Below are 10,328 nucleotides of genomic sequence, written 5' to 3'. Positions count from 1 at the left end.
ATATCTCAGAAGACTCCTCCCTCATGATTTAATCACATGCTAAGACCCTCACTTCTAATACCAAAGCCTTGGTCTTAGGATGAAGTTACAGGGATACAAACATTAATATCACAGGAGGAAGAGATCAGTATTTGCTCAGCATTGTAAAGTTCAGCTTAAAAAATAAAATAAGAGAGTCTATGATTATTGTATTTCAGGATATTCAGAAAAGCAAGGTATAGATACAGATTGTGTGTTAATCAGTTTTTCATTATTGTGATAAAATATTTGAGAAAACAATTTACCATAACATGTTTATTTTTACGGGTGGTTTCAGAGGCTTCAGTCCACGGAAAGCAGGCTCCATTGCTCCAAGCCTGTGATGAGGGAAGAACACGAAGACAGTGGGAGTGTGTGGAGGGGAAAGCTAATCACCCCACAGCTGTCACAACACACAAAGAGCATAAGGAGAGGACCCAAGGATGAGACATACCTTTCAAAGCCATAACTTCTGTAAGCTACTTTACCTCTTAATAGTCCATCAAACTATAACGTTATAGCCCTCATGTTCCAACCACCTCTCAAAAGTCCATCCACTGGCAACCAAAACTTTAACACATGAGCATCTGGCGATACTTTATATCCAAACCATAACAGATGGGAGTGTATTTGAGTTAAACATTTGGAGGAATGAAATCTGAGTGAGTAGCAACAATAACATAAGTGACCTTCAGGATAAAGGAAGGGATAAAAGACTAGCCAATATGGAGTTAAGAAAAAATAGTTATATTCCAAATTGGGAGAATTGTGCAAACATGCATTCTTGTGAGAAACACTGTTCAAAAGCCTAGAAGATGAAAATACAAAAAAGAAGAGAACATAAAACCTCATGGTTTAAACACAGGAACAATTGATAACTACTAGCTCTAATGGGAGCCTAGTGTTCATCTTCCAAGGATGGCACTCATCTCTACTCAATTCTCCTGGCTGCCTGAAGAGAAAGACCCCATTATCCACATTTTTACAGGTGTCAAGCTGGAACACAAGAGAAATTATTTTTACAAAGGTCACAGTGGTAGAACAAGGATTTATAGTCTGGCAATCAGGATTGCAAGCTGCATTCTCTAAATGTCACCTCTACAAATGGAGGAGAAAGGAAAGGTCAAAAGAACATAGGGAACACAGGCAGAAGGACTTGATACTGGCACTGTCCTGAATGTGCATGCTGCCCTGTTCATATTCCAATAAAGCAACCAACGGGACATTTGAATTCATATCTACTCAAAGAATTTAAAGATTTACACAACAACAATTTTTTTTATTTATCTTTAATAATTTATTCAGAAAATATTTATGGAGTGCCTACTATGAAATTAATATAGGAGTGCTCTTGGCTGAAAAAAATTAGTAAGTCTACTATTGAGTGTTATATTGGTTACTTTGCATATCTGTCACCAAAATGCCAAACATTAAGACATTTAGACAATATTTTCCAAGAGTTCAGCCTATGGTGGCTTGAGCACATGCTCTTGTGGTCTCCTGTGGTCACAACAGCAGGAACATATGAAGGAGAATCATAGAGGTCAAGAAGCAAAGAAGGGGGACATGATGGGTCCAGTGACAAGCTGGACTCCTGGACCTACCCCAGTGACTGCTTCTTACAGCTTCTTCTGCCGCTTAAAAGTTCCAAGACCCATGTCTCAAGAAGGAGCCCACAGCTGACACTGGCTGGAGGACCAAGAACCAGAGGCTGGATAGCTCAGAGACCTAGGATAGAACCAAACATGCCCAGTAAAAGAAAAAGAAAAAAGGTCAATGAAACAATTCCTAATGATACTCTGCTATATGTGTAGACCAGAGTCTAGCACAGTCATCATCCGAGAAGCGTCATCCAGCAACTGATGAGAACGGATGCAGACCCACAGCCAAATATTAGGCAGAGCTCAGGGAACCCTGAGGAAAAGGGGGAAGAAGGATTGTAGGAGCCCAAGGGCACAAGAAAATGGCCCACAGAATCAACTAACCAGGGCTTCTAAGGGCTCACCGAGACCGAACCAACAGAGAGCCTGGAGGGGTCTGACCTAGGTCCTCTGCTTATACATTATGGCTGTGCAGTGTGGGGCATACATGAGCTACACAAATGGAGCTGAGAGGAGCTGAGTTCAAGTTGTTTATGCTGAGATAAGATACAAAGATCAGGAGATGATGTCAGTGCGTTGGTAAACAAGAAAATGAGTATAGGGTGAACTTTAAAATGATTGGTTGGTTCCTTCTACCCCCTCCTAGGGTTCTGAGGTTTTTGCTATAAAAGAGGCTTACTGCCTAAGTTCTTGCTTGACTTGACTCCCCACTGCATCTGATTGTCTCCAGGTAAGAAGAAGGCTGGGAAAGGGGCAAGTGGCACAGTTACCTTTCCTTGGTTCCAGGCCACCTCTTCAGAGGTGACCTAAGTTCCCTGTAGGGCAAGACCCCACAGTGCAGCTTGATGTTCCTGTGGGACTCCTCACAGTGGGACCCGGGGCTCTCTTTGACTTCTTTTCATCCTATTAGGTAACCTCGTCCAGCCCTTAATGTGAGGGGAGGGGCCTCATCTTATTGCAACATGATAGGCCACGTTTGGTTGACTTCCCTGGGAGTCCTACCTTTTTCTGAAGGGAAAAGGAGGAGGAGTGGATCTGGGGGAGAGGGGAAACAGGGGTGAGGAACTAGGAGGAGAGGTGGGAAGGGAAACTGCCATGGGGATGTAATGAGAAGAATTACAAAAAAAAAAAGAATAATAAGTTCCAAGAACCTCTTACAGTAGCACTACCATCCTGTAACCAAGCCTCCAACCCATGAGTTTGGAGTGGATATGTGGTGATATTCTATTTGTGCTGAAATGCGGTGATATTTTGTTTGTATGTTAATAAAGTTTGCCTGGAGATCAGGTCAGGGGACATAGCCAGCCATAAACAAAAGTCAGGCAGTGGTAGCACATGCCCTTAATCCAATCACATGGCAAGCAGAGTCTCTGTGTGTTCAAGGACACACTAGGGAACAGCCAAGTGTGGTGACACATGCCTTTAATCCCAGTACCAACCACAGAGACCTGGAGGTTTGTACAGACAGACAAGGAAGTAAGGTAGCTGGGCTAAGAGCCAATGAGAAGGCAGAACAGCAAGGCAATAAAGGCACAGGTTAGACAGGAAGAAGCTCTCTCTGGGGAAGCTATGGCGACATGGTGAGTAAGGTTAGCTGGTGGCTCTCAGTATTTCTTTGATCTCTATGGCTTTTACCCCTGTATTTGGCTCTGTTTCTTATTTAATAAGACTGTTTAGAAATTCGTCTATGTGGATACCTCATATTCAAAGCATAACAGTACTTTACTTTATAGCATTTGTTACCTGAAGCTGCGATAACAAAATACCATGGGCTGGCTTCTTCAAACAACAGAGAAGGATTTTTCTCAAAGTCCTGGGGGCTACAAGCCCCAGGTTAAGGAATGAGAAGGCTGGTGGATGGTAGAGGTTCTTTTCTTGGCTTGCAAATGGCAATCTTCTCACTAACTTATTTCAAAGTTCAAAGAGATTAAGCTCTATCATACGTCATAACAACACTAATCCCTCTATATCAGACCACTTCCCTCATGATCTCATTTAACTTTAATATTCCTGTCAAGATCTTGTCTCTACATTCAGTCACAATGAGGTTAGAGCTCATAATTTAATGTATTTAGTCCATAATATTTATGCTCTTGACATGGTGATAATTCTTAATATAATTCCTGTTCCTACCCACAGATCATAGATAAAACATGGAGATACCATGTACCACACAGATAGGAGAGGACATGAATCACAATTCATTCTAGCATATTTCAAGGCATCTTTATGTGTCTCTCAGAAGGTTCAAGACTGTCATTAGTTAGGAAAGAGCAGTGTCCCTAAAAACAAAGAAGCATCCCTTTGTCCTGCCCTTTCACCATTTTATAAACTAGTTGTCACTAGTTTTCCAATTCTCTCCAGAGATGAGCTCTGTTTTGCTCTTGCCTAACTTTAACCTTTTTACGCAGATTCTAAATCACTCCCTTGCTATTTTTATTATTATTTCTAAGTGTATTTTATTACTCAGGAAGTTATCTTTCAGGGAAATGTGATCAGAGGCACTCTGTCTCTTAGCCTTTTTGAGCGCTGAGTCAGGCCTTGAGGGCACTGTAGTCAGAGCTACTCCGCTGCCTTCCATAGACTAAGTTTTGAGATAAGGGGTTTAAAATATTTTGCCAGTGGTATTCAAGAGCACAAAATCAATTTTCAATGTATTATAAATGGGTTACTACATTCCCATTAAGTTTATAGGCTATTTATTCCCATTTCAGAAACATGAATATCTAATGGTATGTCTAGCTGGTCTATAAATAATTCCAAATGTGCTTAGCAGAGTGAGGCTTCACATTGGGAGGTGCAAAATAGATAGCATGGTCTCTGGATCACTTAGCCAAGAACTTTTAAGTTTTATTTATTTTCATGGGTCTGTCTGTCTGCCTGTCTGTCTGTGCAGGCATACACATGCCAAAAAGTGCTTATGAGCAACTCTCAGGAGTCAGTTCTCTCCTGCCACCTTGTGGCATTAGATCAGACTCTGGTGTCAGACCTTAAGCAAGAGTCCCCTCCAGCTGTGCCATCTCACAGGCCCTGTAAGATGTTGTTTTAGTTCAGACTGCCTTATGTTACTTTAGAAACTTTGCACAAGTCAGGTAGTTTACATACAAGATTGGCAGGAAATTGTGACCTCCTAAGAAACCACTATCTGGGTTGTCTGTGTTCCTTTCCCTCCTCCAACCATAAAGGAGCAGATTGCACTTTGTGTGAGAGCTATTACCACCCCCCAACACTAAATAATGATCTGAATGTAAATTTGCCACTGAGGCAGCTAGGAAGATTTGATGAGGATAAAAATTCCAGATAGTAAAACTTTGCTACCTAAATTATATCTTTGGGTAACACGGGTATCTTAATTGCAAGGACTTTTGTTAGGTTACTTATTATTTCAAAATTATTTAAGGAAATAAATTAAAATTTCTAGAAATAGGAAAAGTCTGTGCTACAAATAAATGATTCGAAATGACCTTTCTAAAACAGCTGAGTTTGGTTTCCATGCGAAGCCTTTCCTGGATAGACCTGTTATGGTTTGACCTTGAAAGTCCCAGGAAGGCTCCAGTATCGAAGTCTTAGTCCCCTGTGCAACAGCGTTAGAGGTGGGGTTTGGAAGGTAATTTATTCATGCAGTCTCTAAACCATCAGTAGGTCGTTGGAGGTGTTCCCTAGAAGGGGGTGTGCTGTCCTCAGCTCCTTTTGCATTCTGTTTCCTAGCACCAGAGAGATGATCAATTCTACTCTCCTGCATCTTCCCAGAAGGATATTCTGCCTTGACCATGTGCCCAAACGGTGGGATCAGCCAAGTGGGGACTGAAACTATTGAACCAAAATGAATCCTTCCCCCCTTAAACTGATTTTTTTTTTCTTCAGCGTTTGTCAAAGGACAGCCATGGAACCTATATAGGCTCACTCACCACACCGGGTGAGTGCTGGTAAATTATTCAAAAGTCAACTTCACTCCAGTCTTGTCCATAGAACATGCTGCAATGAGAAATGCTCTGTCTAAACCATTCACTACCCACTAACCCCATGTGGTGAATGTACATCTGCCCTGTGGCTAGTGTGCCTGACTGGCTAGATCCTAACATATATTAACTAATATAAAATGAAACAGTCCAGTGTCTACTATACTAATCCACACAGTGATGCGCCTCACACATTTACTTTCTAGGGCTCTGTTAACAAAGGGCCATGAACTGTGTGCTTAAAACAGCTTATGTTTGTTATCTCATGGTTCAAGAGGCTAGAGGGATGGAGTCAAATTAGAATCAGTTCTACACTTTCTAAAGCCTGGAGGGGAGAGGACGGTCCTTCTCTGCTTCTGCTAGCTTCTGGTATCATCCAGCAGTCTTTGGTAGTCTTTGCTTTGGAGATGTGCCACTCCAGTCTCTGCATCACATAACCATCTTCTCTGTCCTCTCTGTGTTTCCCTATGTCTGGATGTTTGTCTTCCTCAACCGCCAAAACGTCAGTATGCAAAATCCTAGTCCTCAAGTGAATGGCATTAGGAGATGAGTTGTGGGTAGGGAGCTTTCCTTGGTTCACTCCTGAAAGAAAAAAAAAAACAAAACAAAACAAAAGCAGCTGTGTAAAAAATATTTGAATTAGCATTGAAATCCTAATGTTATCACACCTATTTAGAGACTAACGGAGATGCACATAGCAACTATTGGCAATAGCAAATTAAATGGTTTTCAACAAAAGCAGATCTGGGCAATTTCAGTCTCTCCTCAAAAGGAAATAAGTAGACTTAAGCACTGGTCATAGCAAGTTCCAGAATCTGGGGTCAGTCCTGAGCAAGGCACACACACTGTCTCTTCCCCACCCGTCACCTCCCTCATGCTGAAGAATGGCTTTCTTAGCAAACAAGATCAAATGCCACTCCTAACTGTGACTTGCAGGAAAGTACTGTGAGCAGGACTGTGTTAAGGACTCAGGGTAGAGACCGAAGTGTGATGGTCAACGTTCCCCAGAGGATTATTAGTTTTCTGTCTGAAACGCTCTGGCTTCCTATGCTGCAGTCCCTGGCCTACACGGACACTGTGACAAGGATGGGTCCTGGCAACTGGCCTGCTCCCACACACTAAACAAATCAGGAGAACCTCATCTAGACATAGTCTATACAAACGCAAACAAGCAAGAGGGAAGGCTTTAGTGGTAGAACTACCTCCTAGTGGAGGAATATTTACAGCTGTATAGCAATACTTGTTTCTCTTAACTGTGGTCTCAAATTTTAAAGATATGCTTTAGATAAAAATATTATCACATGAAAATGTGTCATTATATTAACTAATTGTTGATAATGTGTGCTTAGCACACATAACTCTTTCTTGTATTGGTTTTGGGTTCCTCTGATCATTTTGCATCCTACAAGAAGTGCTTTATACCGTTGAATGTTTATTGTTCACAGACAAGCACACTCTAAAATAATTGGATTAAAATTTCCAAGTCCTTCGCTTCTGAAATGTTCTTGCTGTCTTCTTAGCTCTTGCTGCCTCGTGGTTTGGTCTGGAGAGAAGGGCAATTTGTGAGGCAGGAACATATTCTCCAGCCTATCTAAGGCCAGGCTCTCCAGCTCCAGTTTCCTGCTGAAATCTGCATTTTCTCCAGGAATGGGAGGTAAGACTGGTCACTCCATTCAAGGATGATTTGAAACACAAGCTATGGCTCTATGCTGTCGCTTGACTGGGACATCAAGATCAGAAAAGACAAGCAAGTGTATTGATTAAAATACAGCTATGGGCAGTGAGATGGATCAGCGGGTAAAGGTGCTTGCTGCTAAAACTGACCTGAGTTTAACCCACAGAACTCACATGGTAGAGCAGATTCCTGAAGGTTGTTTTCTGACTTCCACGTGTGTTCCGTAGCATGTTCATACACACACTCTCTCTCTTCCCCTCTCTGGTTATGTCTGTCTAACTCTCTCTCATCTCCTTTCTTTCAAATCAACAAAGAAAGAAGAAAGGAAGAAAGAAAGAAAGAAAAAGAAAGGAAGGAAGAAAGAGAGAAAGAAAGAAAGAAAGAAAGAAAGAAAGAAAGAAAGAAAGAAAGAAAGAAAGAAAGAAAAAGAAAGAAAAAAGAGAAAGGAAAACATACATTAAAATATAGCTAAGGAAAGGCTTTGAATTCAAATCTTGATTCTGCTATTTATCGATAGGAGTTTTAGTGCATTACTAAATCTCTCTGCGTCCCCAGTGTTGTGTTTTATAGAATAGAGATAATAAGAGAACCTACCTCAAGAGGCCATGTGTCATTGGAGGACTCAGGGTCCCTTTTGCCGATTCTAGGTTTCAAAAAAAAAAAAAAAATTTAAGAATGAGCAAAATGGGGAGTGCAAGGATTGTTCTTATTGGGGCTACAGCTAGAAAACAGCAGAGTGGTTAGTTGGGAATCTCCACAGCTTCCAGATGAGAGAGAGGCGCAGAGAAGGAAAAGGGGGTAGGTAGGCTCAGCAGTGGAAGTCTATGAGCCGCTGTAGCCACTGGGACTTCAGAGAGAATGAGTGTGCCTTGAACTTGAGACTTGTGCTGAGGAGTTTGGCCTATGCCAGGAGAAAGGAGAAGACAGGGATGCAGGGAGTTATGTCTCTAAGTAAGAACTTAGGAAGCCAGCAGACGAAACCGAGTCTGTCAGCCCCTGCTCTGAGGGAGAGACTTTGCAAATATCTGTGTACACATCTGATTAAAAGGATAGTTAAATTTTGTCTGTTTGTTTTGTCCTATTCTGGTTTGCTTGTTTTTATTTTATCTTATATTATTATTAGTCGTGATGATAATGATGATGATGATTTTAGATGCATGTTTGTATTCTAACAAGAGAAAGAAAGGATGCAGTTTTGGGCAGATGGGGAAGTGGAAAGGATCTGGGAAGAGTTGAGGGGGAACCATAATCAGAATATACTGCATGAAAAAAATCTATTTTCAATAAAAAAGAAAAACAACAACAAAAACTGAAAGTAAAATAGAAAAGGGACAGTTATCCCTACCATTTTATTGTCTTGTCTCAAGCATATCATATTTATTTTCACTTTTCAGCTTTACTGTTGTCCTTTTTAGGCTATCAAACATAATTCCCTCAACACAGTAGGTCCCTGGCATTGTCTGATGAAGGGAAGTAGCTGCTGCCTCTACCAAAAGGCTATTTTCAGCTACTGGCCCTGTCAGCAATACAGGGTATTATTGATCACCAACGAGATTTTCATCTGAAGATATCAACATGTTAATATTTATATGTCCCAAAAGGTGGAGGAACCTCCTATCTACATCAAAAAGGATTCTACTGAAAATTGATCAAGCCAATTGTGCCAGAAGATACTCACATTTATATTCATAAGTCTCCAATGTCACTGGAAAGCACAGGGCTCCAAATGGCCCATTTCGTTTCCTGCCTAGCATTCTTTCTCAATTATAAGACAACAAATGCACCACATTTGAAAAGAGTATTTGAGTCACAGTAAGGACTCATAATACTAACGAGCAACCATCCAGAGGACACACTTGCTCAGAGGACACGCACAGGTGAACAGAACTCTGCTTCACTACAGGAATACCAACTGTGGAGAACAAGGCCAGAATAATATTTATTAAACAGAAGAGGAAAGAGGAGTAAAACAAAAGAACCTTGAGCAGCAGACGAGATGTGCCCCTGCTATGCAGATGCTCCCATAAGATGAGTGTTCCCAGCAGCCCTTTCTCTGTCCTTGCTGAAAATAGAAAGCTATCGGCTTTCCCTCCTTCACCGGGATCTTTTGAAGTGCACGGTTTACTCTTTAGTGGAGCTTCAGGGCCTGAGTAACTCATCGGCCCCTTTTAGTATGCCACAGTGTTTGCGATCAAACAGCATTTGAGAAGACAGAATCCATCCTGTCAAACAGTAAACAAAGAAACTCTCATAATAGCCCAGTGTTCTCACATAGCCTCAAGCCTTTGCTGTCCTGGAATGCTCCGGAGCTTTGGAAAGGCACTTACCCACCCTGAACATAAAAAAAGCAACAGTGTAGAACAAGTGTGGCAGGTGAATGTGCTCATGCTTGTTGCAAACCTCTGTCCTCTGGTCATGATGCAACCCTTGACCTCTTAAAGTGTCAGCAGCTAAGATTACCTGAAGGCAACCTGGACGAGATTGGGCCTGTCAACCTTTAGTCATGGAATTGGGAGGGGCTCACTCAATCTCATCCCTCCTCAAGGATATGCAGACAGTTAATAGGTGCTGGAGAAAAGAGAGATTTTTATTCAGTGGTATAGCTGACCACAAGTTGCCCATGTTCCTGCAAGTAACCCCTCAACCACATTTTTGGAACCCTATTGAACCTCATGGTTTCACCCAGATAGACTTAAATGGAGCTGTTTCTTGGGTCTGCTGTTAATGCCCTATCTGGAATGGATAGGCATTTCTTCAAGTCCTCAGGAAAAGTCATACAATGGTGTCTTATAGAATCATTATGCTCCTATTAAAGTTTCATTTTAGATGTCTTAGCACAGCCCTGCAAATAGGTCATAAGATGATTTTAAAAGAGTCACATGGTAAATATTTTAGCTGTGGGGCCATTCCATCTCTGTCTGAAATAGTCTACTCTGCCACTGTAGTGGAGATCAGCCATAGATGGTACTTATAACGCAGAAGTTGACAAAGGCCATCATTTGCCAAACACTGACTCAGTATAACATTTCTCAGACTTATGCCATTTCATAGTCACCCCACCACCACCACGCACAG

General features: G+C 41.6%; 1 long non-coding RNA gene across 1 annotated transcript; it reads left to right on the top strand.

The window, feature by feature from the left end:
- The first annotated feature begins 5,087 nt into the window (after positions 1-5,087).
- On the top strand, positions 5,088-9,226 carry LOC128098572 (uncharacterized). The gene is made up of 3 exons (XR_008214288.1): positions 5,088-5,535; positions 7,099-7,232; positions 8,855-9,226. It is a non-coding gene; the product is annotated as an uncharacterized LOC128098572 (long non-coding RNA).
- The last annotated feature ends 1,102 nt before the right edge of the window (positions 9,227-10,328 follow it).

The sequence above is a fragment of the Peromyscus californicus genome, unplaced genomic scaffold (assembly GCF_007827085.1).
Source record: "Peromyscus californicus insignis strain IS unplaced genomic scaffold, ASM782708v3 Scaffold_6__1_contigs__length_162567912, whole genome shotgun sequence".
Taxonomy (NCBI): Eukaryota; Metazoa; Chordata; class Mammalia; order Rodentia; family Cricetidae; genus Peromyscus; species Peromyscus californicus.
The sequence above is the reverse complement of the archived record's forward strand: the minus strand, read 5'-3'. Positions and strand labels throughout refer to the sequence as shown.